Source organism: Phocoena phocoena, chromosome 16 (genome assembly GCF_963924675.1).
Source record: "Phocoena phocoena chromosome 16, mPhoPho1.1, whole genome shotgun sequence".
In the NCBI taxonomy this organism is placed as follows: domain Eukaryota; kingdom Metazoa; phylum Chordata; class Mammalia; order Artiodactyla; family Phocoenidae; genus Phocoena; species Phocoena phocoena.
In genome coordinates, this window is record NC_089234.1 from 12,060,971 (window position 1) to 12,076,923 (window position 15,953).

At 48.8% G+C, this 15,953-nt stretch overlaps 1 pseudogene; it reads left to right on the forward strand.

Moving 5' to 3' along the window:
- Positions 1 to 4,545, forward strand: part of LOC136135964 (essential MCU regulator, mitochondrial-like) — a 110,515-nt pseudogene extending 105,970 nt beyond the window's left edge.
- The last annotated feature ends 11,408 nt before the right edge of the window (positions 4,546 to 15,953 follow it).

A 15,953-nucleotide genomic window follows, 5' to 3' on the forward strand; every position in this document is an offset into this window, starting at 1 on the left:
ATCTTTGCATCTTCATTGGATTACCTCCTTAGGATAAGTTCCTAAAAAAGGATTAGGCAGGGTCCGTTATCTAGTTGCATAATAATGCTGTGCAATGAACGACCTCAAACTTAGTAGCTTAAAACAATAAGCATTTATTTTGCTCTTGAGTCTGGGGGTTGGCAATTTAGGTGGTGCTTGACTGGGCTGTTCTGGGCTTGGCTGGTCTCACTCACATGTCTGTAGTCAGCTGCAGGTTGGGTGGCCTCAGCTGGTCTTGGCTGGGACAGTCTGGGTGGCTCAGCTTTGCTCTGTGGCCCAGACATGTTCTCAGGGCAAAGGCAGAAGAAGAGGGAAAGCAGAAACAAGTAAGGGCTTTTTTTTAAGTATCCGCTTGAGACCAGTCCACTAACATCGCATTGGCCAAAGCAAATCACGTGGCTGACTGCAACCTTAAGAGGTAAAGATGGGAGGAACCACAAAGTCACGTTTCAGAAGGCTTGGATACAGGGTGGGGTGTTGATTTGGGGTCTCCCCCATTGGCAGTCAAAGCACATGCACATTTAACATTTTGATGCATACTTACGCACTGTCCAGCTGATGGGACCTGTTTACACTGCCACCAATGATGATGAGCTACCCTTTGTGGAGTCTTCAGTTAATGGGCCCAACTTCTGCTTCCTGATGGGCATTCTCTGCTCAGGGAGACCCGTCTCTCTCCTCGCTGTCCCATGAGCATCTCGTGCTGATTCTTCTCCAGGCTCCTGCTGCTTTCTCCTATCTCAAATGTTCTTCCTCCGTCTATCCTACCCATGTCCCACCCACCGTATATCCAAATCCTGCACATTTTTCAAGGCTCACCTCTATCAACTCTGCAACTCCCAGGGATGTTGCCTTCCTCTGAGCTGTGGTAGAGCAGGTAGGGTGACCAACTTGTTCCAGTCTGCCCAAGATTTTACGTTTTAAAAACGTAAAGTCCTGCATCTCAGGAGCTCCCTCAGTGCTGGGCAAACCCAGCCAGTTGGTCACCATAAGAGAGGGGGTTGGCAAACTTTCAAGGGTCAGACAGTGACTATTTTAGGCCACATGATCTCTGTTTCAACTACTTGGCTCTGCCAATGCAGCATGAAAGCCACCATAGACAGTATGCCCCAAATGGGTGTGTCTGTGTTTCAATAAAACTTTATTTACAGAAACAGGCAGTGGACTGTTTGCTCCATGTGCCATAGTTTTCTGATTCCTGCTTTAGGGCTTAACATTTGTTCTGCACAATTTAATCCTACATCATATTTTCTCTTATGTTGTTTCATGTGGATTTGTCTTGTCTCCTTGTTTGGAATGTAAGGGAAGTATAATATCTTGACAGCATGCTCTGTCACTTAACAGCTATGTGAACCTTTCTGGCCTCAGTTTCCTCATCTGTCAAATGGGATAATACATAATGGTATTGACCTCATAGGGATTTCTGAAGATTAAATGAGTTAATCTTTGTACAGACCCTGGTGCACCTGGCACATTGTGAGGACTCAGTAAATGTGAGCAGCTACCATCACCACCACCACTACCATGATCAACCCATGTGACTTCTGGAGGAGCTAGCGCAGTTCTGGTTACAGAAGAGGCTCAGTAAATAGAATCATAAAGATAGATGATGTTAAAGAGGGAAAGCTCTTCGAGAATGTCTCATTTAGGGCTTCCTTGGTGGCGCAGTGGTTGAGAGTCCACCTGCCGATACAGCGGACGTGGGTTCGTGCCCCGGTCCGGGAAGATCCCACATGCTGTGGAGCAGCTGGGCCCGTGAGCCATGGCCGCTGAGCCTGTGCGTCCGGAGCCTGTGCTCCGCAATGGGAGAGGCCACAACAGTGAGAGGCCCACGTACCGCTAAAAAAAAATGTCTCATTTAACACCCTCAGTTTAGAGATGAGCATTGTGGAGTTACTCCTGTGCTAAGGACGGTGGGATGCTATCCATCACAACCGACAGTGCCCCCCCCCCACATGTTACCCACCTTCATCCCGTGGTTACCCATCAGCCCCTGCATGCCCAGAGGCCAAATTCCAGCTTCTATGTCATGGGCAGTCCACGGAGAAGGCCAGCTTTTGTCTTGTTTTCGGTCCCCTGGTCTTTTCCTTGGGATGGTGTTCACTCACCTGAGCTGTGCAGGTGAGGCTTAGAAGAGGACCAACCTGAGGTTGTAGCTGGGAGGTCCAGCACAGGTGGAGTCAGGTGCTAGTAGTGTGTTGAAAGTGATCAGAACTAAGGCCGTGGGTGCACAGGTGTGCTGGGCTTGCCTCAAGTTGGGGCCTGGCATGTGGTGTGCGGGGAGACACTTGGCTCAGGCAGGCCAGACAGGGCCCTGGACTACACTGTGCCCTTCTCTTAGGGTGGGAGGCGAGAAGGGGAGACCCCATGGGAGATGCTGGTCCAGTGACCCCTTTGGTCAAGTCTCTGCCACCTGGTTCTTCTTCAGGCGCATCTCATCAGGATACTTCTTCCATCCTGGTGCTGGTTCAGCTTTGATCTGGGAAAATAAAATGCCAGGCTGCTGGGTCCCCAGCTGCCATCTTCTGCAGCAAGAGTGAGACTTCATGATCCTGCTGGCTCACGCGTACTTCATTTCCCGGTAATTAAACAAGTGGAGATCAAAGCCGACAAATCTCCCCCATCTCTCAGCGCAGTAGATGAAAGGTAAATATTTCCAGCAACAGTTTTTTTTTTCCTCATTAAAAGTGAGATGTGAAATGTCTTCTCCTTACTTTGAAGAATACTGATAAGTTCAAGGTCACTCCAGCTAAGATATTTAGTTTGACTATCTTTATTATTCCACACCAATTGTTGGTCTGTAAAAAATTGGGTTAACTTGAGGGGATTGCAGAGGCTAAATCATAGCAAATAAGTCAGAAGACAAAGGAAAGTAAAGAATGATACCAAGATGGTAACTGGTCCGCACTGTGGGAACCTACACCTTGTGTATTATCTTCTCGTTGCCGGGCAGGTGCAAGGGCTTCTGAGGCCAGTATCTAAGATGGGTCCTGGAGTCCTACATATGGAATCTCAGGCAGATGGCCCGATGCTCTCCCGGCTGGGCTCCAGAAGAGACCATTGAGATCTGCTGTTTTCTTTGTAAACGAAAGAACCCATCCCTGAGGCCATGAATCTGGGGGAGCTGGTCTATCCAACCTGGGTCCACAAATGCCTGCTGGGTGTCATCAGGCTCTTTTCAGTGCAAAGAACACACCTCCCTTGAGGAGGTGGCTACTGTAAAGACACCGCAGGGACTCGGAATCAGAACAGGAATTCGAGTATGGCTCAAGGAGCCCACAGAGCCTTGGGAAGGAAGAAGACAGCCGCTTCCTGCTCTCTTCTGACTGCCCTCCCTGGCTTATCCATCCTTGCTGCCTCCTCCGACTTCCACCTGCTCACCAGCTCTCGGGGCTGCTCTGAGTGCAGGCCTCCCCCATGTCCCTCTCTGTCCGTCTCTCACAGCTCACCTCTTCAGTCCCTCGTTCTCCGGTTCCAGACTCCAGGGAGAGAGGGAGAGAGAGAGATCTGGCTGACCTGGGCTGTCCTGTGGAGTGAAGTCACAGGTTTCTGGCCAGGCTGGGGGTGTTCCAGGCCACGCCCCCACCCAGCTAGCTGTAAGGGTGGGGCCTTGTCCCCAGAGTCACACGGTAAAAACATGCCAGCTGCCCCTCAGCAGCGGATGTGGGTGTGAGATTCTCCTCATGAGGGACTCTGGTGGTGTGAGGCTGCGATGGGCGTTTTAAGGGGTGTCAGAGCGGGACCAAGAGGCTGATGGCTTGGGTTGGACTCTTGGCTGGCTTTTTATCAGCTGTTTTGTTGGTTTGTTTTTGAGATGTAATTCACATACCACAGTATTCACCGTTTTTTTTTTTTTTAATTAATTTATTTATTTTTGCGGTACGCGGGCCTCTCGCCGCTGTGGCCTCTCCCGTTGCGGAGCACAGGCTCCAGACGCGCAGGCCCAGCGGCCATGGCTCACGGGCCCAGCCGCTCCGCGGCATGTGGGATCTTCCCGGACCTGGGCACGAACCCGTGTGCCCTGCCTCGGCAGGCGGACTCTCAACCACGGCGCCACCAGGGAAGCCCCTATTCACCGTTTTAAAGTGCACAATTCAGTGGTTTTCATTATATTTACGAGGCTTGGCGACCATCACCACTGTCTAATTCCAGAACATTTGCATCACTCGCTGCACTCAGGGATTTCCCCGGCGGTCCAGTGGTTAAGGTTCCGTGCTTCCAGGTGCCCGGACGAGGGACGGAGCTGGGAGACGGCGTCCGGAGCGGCTCGCTGGCTCGCGTTGGCACCCGTCGCATCTGGGGCTTTCCGGAGCCGGCTGAGCCCGAGGAAAGGTGGTGAGGTCTCCGACGGACGGCGGACGTGGCGGCTCAGTCCCATGAGGTCAGTCACCGTTACTCTCAACGGCGCCGTGTGTTCTCCCTGTGATCCCCGTTCTCTCTGTCGGGATGCTCATCAGCAAGAACTTTGCTGCCCTGCTTGAGGAGCATGATATTTTTGTTCCAGGGGATGATGGTGATGACTAACAGGGCATGGAGGAAGTGTAGAAAGGAGAAAGTCCTGACTCAGGAAATGGTGATGCTCGCACCCTCTCCTCCTTCCCTGTCAGCACGTGGGAAAGCACCAGGGAAAACCCGCAGCCTCCCAACCCTAGTGAAGCCTCCTGCATGGTCTGTGACCGTAGCTCAGATCCCCAGGCTCCGGGAGGCTCCTGGAGATGTGCTGCCCACCGAGCATAATCAAATTATGAATAAACATAATAAATATCAAAAAAAAAAAAAAGGATTCTGTGCCTCCACTGCAGCGGGCACGGGTTCCAGGAACTAAGATCCCACATGCCGTGCAGTGCTGACAAAAAATTAAAAAAAAATAACTTTGCACTCAAAGCAGATCCTTCCCGTTTCCCCTCCCCCGGCCAGCCACTGATCTACTTTCTGTCCCTATGGATTTGCCTTTTCTGGACATTTCATGTAAATGGAGTCATACAATATGTCGCTTTTTGTGTTTGTCTTCTTTTACTTAGCATAATAATTTCAAGGTTTGTGTATATTGTGTAGCACGAATCAGTACTATGCCTGAATTATATTTAATTTACGGATATACCATATTTCATTTTTCCATTCATCAGTTGACGGACATTTGTGTTGTTTCTACTTTTTGGCTATTATGAATAATGCTGCTATGAATATTTGTGTACAGTTTTTAGGTGAACACGTATTTTCATTTCTCTTGAGTAGATATCTAGGAGTGGAATTGCTGATCTATATGACACTTCTATATTTACCTTTTTTGTTTTTGGCCACACCACTTCCTAACCACTGGACCACCAGGGAATTCCCTATATTTTTCTTTCTGAGGAACTGCCAGACTGTTTGCCAAAGTGTCTGCACCATTTTACATTCCCACCAACAGCATACGAGAGCTCCAACTTTTCCATATCCTCGCCAACACCCACTATCTGTCTTTCTGAGTGTAGCCATCCTGTGGGTGTGAAGTGGTATTTCACTGTGGTTTTGATTTGCATTTCCCCAGTGGCTGATGATTTGAGTGTCTTTTCATGTACTTATTGGCCACTTGATACCTTCTTCGGAGAAATGTCTATTCAAATCTTTAATCATTAAAAAAAATTGACTTGTCTTTCAGTAATTTACTAGCTGTTTGACATTGGGCTCATTGCTCAATCTCTCTGGGACTAAATTTCTCACCTTAACAGTGGGGGTACCTACCTCTCAAGGTCGTTGGGGACATTACGTGAAGTCACGCATGTCAGTGCTTCCCTTACACAGTGCCTGATCGATGGGAAAAACTCAACTTATTGGACCACTATGAAGACTAACTTAATTCCTCAATAGCATAATCTCTCCTCCACAAAGGAAACTGTTTTGCAGGGAGGGAGAAGGGACTTACGGATAACAATTCGATCAGCAGCTGAGAAGCTGTGTCTGGATGGAGAGCGAGGATTCTTATCCCCACCAAGGGACAGACGTCAGTTACAATAGATGCTTAATGCCTTTTTTGCTCAATAGGGTTTCAGGCCAGGGCTGAGGACAATAGAAGAATTTGGGAAGTGACAAAAGGAGATAAGCTGGGGGGACATACGCAGAGAACAGAGAATCTTTAAAGGTGGTTTTTATGGAGCTTCACCTTGCGATGTATAAAATGTCTTCCTTGTCTTCCCACCAAAGTGTTAGTAAAATCTACATCTCAGTAAGAATTGTAGAGTTGGATCTTTTTTTTTTTTTTTTTTTTTTTTTTTTATGCGTTACGCGGACCTCTCACTGTTGTGGCCTCTCCCGTTGCGGAGGACAGGCTCCGGACGCGCAGGCTCAGCGGCCATGGCTCACGGGCCCAGCCGCTCCGCGGCACGTGGGATCCTCCCAGACCGGGGCACGAACCCGTGTCCCCTGCATCGGCAGGCGGACTCTCAACCACTGCGCCACCAGGGAAGCCCAAGTTGGATCTTTTTGAGAGAATGCTGTGAAATGCTTCTGGTTGGAGGGGGTGGGGAATGAATGGGGTCAGCCACACCTCGAATTGCACCGTGATTAGTGGAAGATGTGAGTCCAGGAAGTGCAGGGGGTCAGGTCCCTTTCCTAGCTGCTCGCTGCAGCTGTGTGATGGGGGGCAGGCTGGCCCCGTCAGCCTCTATGGTTCAGGGTAGGTGTATTCAGGGCAGAGATCTCCTAGCCCTATTGGGTGTGGGTGGTGCTTCGGAGTCGGGCCCCCAATCTACTGAATGAGCATGGGGGGTTTTACTTCTGCTGTGCTGGTGTCACTTCCTCTTGGCTGGTGCATAAACCCACTCCAGGCTGGATCTGTAGCTGGTGCAGTTCCTCTGACAGTGGCCGTCCCCGGGGGCCACAGAAGGGGATTCTCAGCCTTTCAGATTTCAGTAGGGAGAACTTGTTTTGGCTGGGCACTGCCTGCAAGATGCCTGTGGGCTACAACAGTTGTCTCCCATCAACGGGATGCTGAAGTTAAAACTATCCCCATATCAAGAAAGTACTGCCTTGCTGGGGCATGGGCATTTCATGCCCTCAACATGGGATTCCATGTCAACGCTAGGATCATCCCTCTGGGCATGTGTGATGGCTGGCATGTGTGCAAGTACCACCTGAAGAACTATTAGAGAACAAGCTCTCTTATAAAAACACCCAAGAGGACAATTTATTTGTCAGTCCACAGACACAGATTAAATAGCACCTGCTGGGTAACGTGCACTGAAGCAGGCATTGGGGGAAAGACAGAAGTGAATGAATGAGATCTGCCATTCCATCTAGTGGGAGGGATGGAGTTAGACCAAGAGGGAAACAACATGCAGAGTTCATGATAGGATGAAATAAACGTCATAGTACAGTTCGAAGTAACCTGCTGTGGGTGGAGAGAGCACTTCATTGTAACTGGAGCACGAGGGAAAATGTGGTAGAGGGTGATGGGGCCTTGGAAGGGAGAGGATGCTCCTGGCTGAGGCACTGCCAGGATCGACGTGGCGTGGGTAGATGGTGTGGGGTGTGAGCAGAGAAGGTGGTTAAGTTCTGGTGGCTGGAGCACAGGAGATGTGGACAGCTGACCGGGAGAGGAGGCTGAAGAGGTGAGCTGAGGCCAGGTGGTGGGAATCTTTGGTGTCAGGCCAAGAGGTTTAGACTTTATTCTGGAGGCAAAAAGGAGACCAAAGAGGACTTCAAACAGGGGCTGTAGCATGGTCCTGCCTCTTTTTAGGAAGAAAGTGAGACAGAAGGAAGACAGCTAGGAAAGGTGAGAGGCTCAGAAGATTAGTAAAATTAATCAATCATTGTTAATTATATTTAGGAGTGAGAATTCCATTATGGATTTTTTTTTAAAGAAATAGGAGTCCTCATCAGATGCATCCTTATCTCAGACCCATCTTGAAATATTTACAATGACTCTGTAATTGAACCCTGAATAATGCTGGCCACTGGAAGATCTCAGGGGCTGGGCTTCAGTGGGTGATGGTGGAGTAGGTATTATTGGGATGGTCCAAGGGAGATAGGAAGCCCTGGTCCAGGATAGGACCAGGTGAGGATGGAGTGGAGGGTGGATGAAGGAGAGGATATGAAGTAAAGCTGATTAGACTCTGAGTCCCTTTGGGGCAGGGGCCAGGCCTTCTGTTTCCTGTACAAGGTCTGGGGCATAAAGAAGGGGCCTGCTCCATCCTCAGAGATCAACCATCCCCATCCCCAAGTCATCATTCTATCAGGTGGTCCCTCCCTCTTCTTGGATCCACAAGAAGATAGAGCAGCTGGGCAGTTTGGAAATTCTGTAATCAGCTGGTCAGGACAGCGGGGAAATGTCATGACCGTCTTCTGGCCTTGGTCATGGGCCTATAATCTGGGCCCACTCTCGAGGCTTCAGCACCTTCGAGACACAGAGCGAGCACCTGCCTTACAGGACAGAGGCACAGGGGCTTCGAATGTCCTGAGTTTGAACAAATGGCAAGGGGAGAGGGAGGTCTGCTTTTCCTTCTTCTTCTTCTTTTGAGCCTTTCCTGGAGGTCTATGAGTTTGTTAAGGGCCCTGGTTCTCCTAGACCCACCCATAAAGGTCTGGGGTGGTGGATGATCCAGAACCTGTATTTTTAACAAGTGAGTCCGATGCCTTCCAAAGTTTGAGCACTACTGATATGGGAAAAATTTTCTAAGGCAAAGGGAGCGTCTGTGTATTTAAACCCAAATATACTAGGGTTCAAGTGACCTTGAACAGAAGAAGCCATTGGATTCCCTTTTCTTGCGGGAAACTGCCAAGAAATTTGAGTATTTAGAAAAAGTCCTTGCAGGCTTGTACGAGCAATTGTCACCTTTTGGTAACTAATATGCTGCCTGAATTTCTGTCGAGCAGCCTGTGCATATGGAAGAGCCATGTTACGAGCAATAATCCCAGCTAACCGGATCCTACCCCAGCTGTACGCACAGCATCTCTAGCATTTCCCATGAGGTAACTTAAACATGTTCTCATCCACCAGGTGGCGCCATGGGCTTCCCAAGGTTCCGCTAGGCATTGGCCATCTTCCACCAGGCACCAATACCCCAGAATTGGCATCATCACCCCCACTGAAGCCTGGGCTCTGAGGTTTTCCAGTGGCCAACACTATTCAGAGTTCAACTGCAGAGTCATGTAAACATTTCAGTATGAGTCTGAGATAAGGATGCATTGGATATTTCTAAAAAGACATACCCAAATAGAATTACCACCCCTAAAAGAAATTTGTAATGATTTCTTCTTTTTTTTTTTTTTTTTTGTCATGTGGGATCTTCCCAGACCGGGGCACGAACCCGTGTCCCCTGCATCGGCAGGCGGACTCTCAACCACTGCGCCACCAGGGAAGCCCTGTAATGATTTCTTAGTATCGTCCAATACCAAGTCCGTGTTCAAATTTCCAGTTGTCTCACAGATGTCAACTTTTTTAAACAGTTTGCTTATCTGAATCAGGATCCGCAAAATTTCGTACGTCGTGACTGGTTCATTTGTTTCTAAATTTGTCGTTCTTTTATTCTACAGTCTCCTCCTCCATCTGTTTTTTTTCCTCCTTGCAATTTAATCATACAAGAAACCAGGCTGTTTGTGGGGCTTCCCCAGTCTGGGCTTTGCTGATCGCAGCCCCTTGGTGTCCTTTAACATGCTCTTCTGCTGTATTTCCTATAAACTGGTAGTTGAAGCCAGAAGCTTGATCAGATTCAAGTTCGTTTTTTTTTTTTTAAGTCATTACTACTTCATAGGTGGTGCTGTGTGCTTCTATCAGAAGGCAGTTAACATCTGATTCTCTCTCTCTGTCTCTATCTCTGCAGCTATCTCTATCTCTCTGTGATATTAGCAGCCGTTGAGGAGCAATGCTTAGGTCCATTAGTTTGTTAGGGACTGCAAAATGGGACATTCTAATTCTATCATTGTTCTTTATTTATTAGCTCAGTTACTTCCATAATGAGAAATGTCCCTCAATCAACTCTTTGCTTCCTCAGTGGCACAGTCCTTTCTGGAAAGATAGGTTAAATGCTTGATTGCTTTAATTTTATCAGTTTCCAAAATAAGAAATGGGTTCTCTAGCATCCTCTGATGGTAACCAGTTAGGTTTAGCACCATTAATGAGCTCATGGATTTAAGTATGTTTGGTGTGTTTCGATCCACGGCAGTTATTACCCTTAGGGATGCTCAGATTTTCTCAGCTTGAGCCAGTGACCCTTGAGTCCTTTGTCATGACCCTTTGATGGCTTAGTTTCATCTTGTATATTTCCTGAGCCAGTCCTGGAACCAATCATTTCTCCAAGTAGCCCTGGTTCCTTCCAGTAGGAAATGGTATTTTAAAAGTGCTATCTGGGTGTGAGGGATGCTTATTTCTCTTGGGTTGGTGATTGTTTCTGGGCCTTTTCAGTGAGTAAATCTCAGAACTAGTTCTTGTCTTTCGTTAAAGATAAAATGCATCATGATACTTACTGATGCTTCCTATTCAAGTTCAACTGCAGGATTTTTACCAGATTTCTTCTATCTTACACGTGTCTCCTTTCTTTCATGCCAAGAATACAAGAACGATAGAATTAGAAAATCACAAAATCACTCATTTTCTTCATCCCACATACACACAGGGAAGTCAAGTGACTTACACAGGTCACATGGGTATTAGGAGGGGGCAGCAGGCATCGGTTCAGTCTGCCTGGCCTCAGAACCTGAGTCTTAAGGAGCACACGGTACGCTCCCTCTCTCTTACCAACTCTGCCCTCTGTAAAGTTCCTTCATGGATCCATGGGGCCGGCTGAGGGACCAACCAGTGCAAACAACAAATCCCTCACCGAAATCAGAGCCTCACCCTCCAGCGAATCTGTTGACTGGGCCAAGAGCTTCCGCCTAGGCTCCCTTTCCCATGGAATGGGTTCTCTCAAGATGCAGCTCGACTTTGATGCCCGTAAAGCTCTCATGAACACCATGCGGGTTTCCAGACACGGCCATGCAGTCTCTTCTCACTCAGATGAGAGTGGGACCCCACTTGCTTTTATAAGGCCCCCTCCCCCGTCTTTTTCCTGTTCAAGGCCAGGTCCACTTCTCCATCCTCAGAGAGTCTTGAGCTGAGAGGTTGCTTGGGTTTGATGTGAGGGCTGAGGCATGGTGTATTGCAGGAGACCGAGGGTCCTGTCTCCGTGGCATAAGGAAGAGAGATCAGATTTCCAGCCCTCGCTCTGCCTTGATCACCTCCCTGAGCCTCAGTTTTCTTCTCTGTAAGATGGGATTGTCACATGTGCAAGGTGGAGTGATGATAAACCCTCCTCGCAGGGTGGTTGTGAGGATTAAATGGGGGCATGTACAGGGATAGGGCTGTGAAATGAATCTGTTGACTAATGGTTTTCCTAAAGGGCCTCTGTACCCTGGGGTGTAAAGAAGGGGTGGCTGGGGAAGGGTTTGGGTCCCAAACATCATTTGTTCCTGGTGGCAGATCAGGACCAGAGCATCTGCTTGCCGAGCTGAGAGGGAATTTATTTTGGCTCTAGCTCCCCGGGCAGCCCAGCCGCCTGTGTGGTCCCCGCGCGCCGCGGGTATGCTGAGATAATAGCTTGAGTACTTTGTTAAGAGAGAAAAGCTCTCCATGTTTCCATTAACTGCCCACGTGGGGCAGTTTCAGCTCACTGCTCCAGGTTCCATTTACAGTCCAGTTTCTCAGCTGTGATGGACAGAAATACCTGACTTGTTTCCGCTTCTCTCCACGAACCACACGCATCCACAAACAGCAGAGATTCATCAGCTCACCCCTCACCCGTCCTTTCATGTTCAAATCATTGCCTCCCCCTGATCTTTCTCTCCCTTGTCCTCTTCAAATGATAGAGCCACGCATGCATTTCACTTTGAATTTCAAATGTCCCAAGAAGTGCTTTCGTCCACATTGGGGCCTGATGAGTTAGTTTCTTAGGGGGTAAGCTGAGCACCCAGGAGCTGTTATAACTCCCGACCCCCAATGCCAGCATCACAAAGAATAGCACAGCAGCACATAAATCTATTACTTGCATATGTTTACTTAATCACATTGGAATTCTCTTTGAACTTGACCCCAGGGAAGAGAGATCCCAGAACTGGCTGGTAGCTAAAATAATCCGCTGAAAAAAAAGTTCAGTGTCACACTAGAGCTTCAGGGGCTGTTTGTGAAAAGGATGGAACCGGTGTGACTTCTACACTGTTTGATTCTGACAACAGGCTTACCCAGGGCTGGGGATGCTTCCCCACATTAGGCTGTGGGTTGCAAACTGACTGGGAGGATATGATTTTCTTTTAGAATAAATAGGTGCCCTTACCTTGAATTTCCGAGTGGTAGGCAATTGATGTGTTGATCTCTGGAAAGCACAATGGGCAGTGGGGCCCCCGGGCTAGACTTGTTAAGGCAAGGTGGCAGAGTGGTTAGTACTGACTATGCTTGGGGATCCGAGGGGTGCGTGCAAATCTGGGAGTCAAAGAGGACAGGCTGGGCAGGCCCGAGGACAGGCTGGGCAAGCAAAGAGGAGCACGGGGCAGGGCAAGGGGTGGGAGAGTGAAGTGATGGGTCGGAGACCAAAACTGCCCACAGGGCCCGGATACGCCAGCTCATTGCTACGGAGCGTTGCTCGTCTATATGTGGATGGATTAGGGCAGGCACAACTATGGCCTGTGCCGAATCTGACCTGATGCCTGTTTTTGTGTGGCCTGTGAGCTAAGAATGGTTTCTTTTTGTGTTTTTTTTTTTTTGTGGTATGCGGGCCTCTCACTGTTGCGGCCTCTCCCGTTGCGGAGCACAGGCTCTGGACGCGCAATCTCAGCGGCCATGGCTCACGGGTCCAGCCACTCCGTGGCATGTGGGATCCTCCCGGACCGGGGCACGAACCCGCGTCCCCTGCATCGGCAGGCGGACTCTCAACCACTGTGCCACCAGGGATGCCCCAGGATGGTTTTTATGTTTTTAAATGGTTGGTATCGATGAAAAAATTAATCAGTAGTCAATCTAAGAAAGAAATGGAAAATTTTATTCGAGCCAACCTGAAGATTATAACCCGGGAGACAGCCTCTCAGAAAGCCCTGAGGACGGCTCTGCCCCGGAGAGGTCAAAGCACAGTTATATAATTTTTAAGACAAATGACCTATTGACAGTTTACGCAACCCAGATCCAGAGGTACAAGAAGTAGTGGGTCATTGTGACCCCTTACAAGATTAAGAAGGAAGGTTATCTTCTAAGGAATTATGGGTCATCGTGACCCTTTACAAGATTAAGAAGGAGTGTTATCTCCTAAGGAGGTCTGGATAACGCAGGCGCACAGTATACGCCAAAGGGGAGGGAGGAGGCCCAAATGGGCAGAGAAAAATTTTATGGGTTTTTTTGTCTTTCCATAAAATATGAATTTTATTTCATCATTGGAAAAAAATCAAGAGGAGAAAAATATTTTGTGATGTAAAATGTATGAAATTCAAATTTCAGTGTCTAGCAATAAAGTTTTATTAGAACACAGCTGTGCTTTGCTCATTCACATAATGTCTAAGGCTGCTTTTGTGCTGCTGTGGCAGGGTCAAGCTGCTGCATCAGAGGCTGTGTGGACCACAGAGCCTGAGATGTACTTTCTTGCCCTTTGCAGGAAAAGTTTGCCCACCTGTGGATTAGTTTAATATGCACAGATGTGAAGCACAGGTTTGAGACAACTTGGGTTCTGGGTGGAATTAAGACCAAGTGAAATGAGCCATAAACTAGCTTGTCTTAGTGTGGGCCAGTTTCCTAAGCTGTGAAATGGGTGTATTAACATTACCGGTCTCATAAGGTGGCTGCCCACTGAGAACCTGCTGAGGGACTCCTCATGTGTATTTCAAGATATTTACGTGGCTGGGAGGGGCCACAGAAATTGGCTGGAGATCATTTGCAGACCTGGGTCATCATCTGAACCGCTTGCTGAGCTCTAAAAACAGGGAGCCCTGGGCCACCATTCCTTGGAGAGACTGATGCAGTAGGTCTGGGGTGGGACTGAGAGGCCGTGATGTCACCAAGCTGCCCTGGGTTGGGGAAGCGGTGATCTGGCTATGCACCTCGAGCCACAGGTGAAGACACAGGGGTTTGATCAATCCTTCCGGGTCCATCTTCAGTGACTCCTCTGCCTGCACCCTTTCTTCCTGAGATCTCGTGGCCCCATGTTTCTTCTTTTGTCCCCACACTGAGCTCAGGCTGTCATGTGGCATCACAGTTTGTGGACGCCATTCTCTGCCCCTTTAGGCTGGGAGCTTGCTAAGGCCAGGCTCGGAGGAACACGTTTGTCTCCCCACTAAATCCCTAGGCCAAGGCCACTCCTGGTTCCACACCCAGCGAGGCGTGGGCAGCTGTGCCACAGGTGGGAGGTGTGGCTTTGACTTCTACGTGGCTCTTCCCTAGCTGGGGGGACTCGGGCCAACCATTTAACAGTGCCTCCCTTTCCCCCCATCCAAGGCCTCAATTTCCTCATCTATGATATGTGGCTGGTCCTCCTCACAGACTGTTGTAGGAGAGACAGTAGTCATAAGAGCACTGAGTAAGAGGAGAATAGTGTGCAGGTGGAGATGCGGCTCTTAGATGCTCAGTAACTGTGTTCCCGTTTGCCAGAACCAGGGGGATGTGCATTCAGCCCATTCTCTGGACATTGTGTCTTACACTTTCCAAGCTACCTCCCAAGGCTGTTGACTTCCCCTGCCAACGTGGATTTTGGGCGTAGGGTGACCAGCACTGAAAGTCCTTTGTCCGGGGAAACCCCTCAATCGTAGGCAAACTGGACGCTTGGTCACTCCGGTTGGGCCTGACCTGGGAACTGAGCTTTTACTCACTGGCACAAGGCAATCAGCTGAGTGCAAGGGAAGGTCCTGGAAGGATGGTAAATTAGGGGTGTGGGCTTTTGGCATCCTGTCAAGACCCCTTTCCTCCTGGCCAGCACCCCCAACCCTGCTCCTAGGACCCGTCTCCTTCTGGCCTCTGCTGAGTTGATATGGAGCCCAATCTAAGCCCATATTTAGAATTTGTCCACTTTTCTCCATCTCCCCCTCCTTCCCAAGTCTGAGCCACCATTATTTCTCACCTGGAGGCAGCTTCTGAACTTGTCCACCTGATTCCACTCTGACCCTCATCAAACGTACCCTCCACAGTCTACAGGACCAATACACTGATTGCTTTAAAATGCCAGTATAATCATGTAGACCTATGCCTACTTTTTTTTTCTTTTTTTTATGCCTACGTTTTTTAATCGCCCTCAGTCCTCTTAGGATATAGACCAAACTCCTTACCTGACCTGCAGGGCTGGCCCCTGGTCCCTCCTCCTCTCCAGTCTTAGCTCTTGCCCCTCCCCACTGCTCACCTACTTCCTGCTTTGGGGTCTGATTCTTGGAATGCTCTTTCTCCTGCTTAGCCTGGCCACCTCCACTCCTTTTCAGGCCCCAGCTCCAACATCACTTCCTCACAGAAGCTTTCCTTAGCCTCCCTGGTTTTACCTGAACTTCTTCATAGCAGTTAACACAAATGTAATTCTGATTTGTGCGTGTGTGTGTAATTACTTGTCGTCTGTCTCCCCACAAGGCTGTAAACTTCATGAGGGTAGAAGCCACATTTTTCTTGTTCCCAGCTGCATTCCCAGCAGCTAGCACAGTGCCCAGGATATAATAGCTGCTCAATAAATATTCTTGAACAAATAAATGAATGAAGGGTTGAATGGATTATCAGATGGATAGATGGATGAAGGTTGCAGGGGGTGGATGGTGGATAGATGATGATTGGATGGTGGATGGAAAGATAAATGGAATGAATGGGTAACTGGAAGAATAAGTGGTTAGATAGTGGATGGGTGAGATGGATGGTTGGATGGATGTACAGTGGATGGGGCCCCTGAGACCCTTGTTCTTGGGTGGCTCTCTGTCTCAGCCTCATTCCATCTGTGCTCTTGTTTTGTTCTCATCAACAATAATAGCTACCA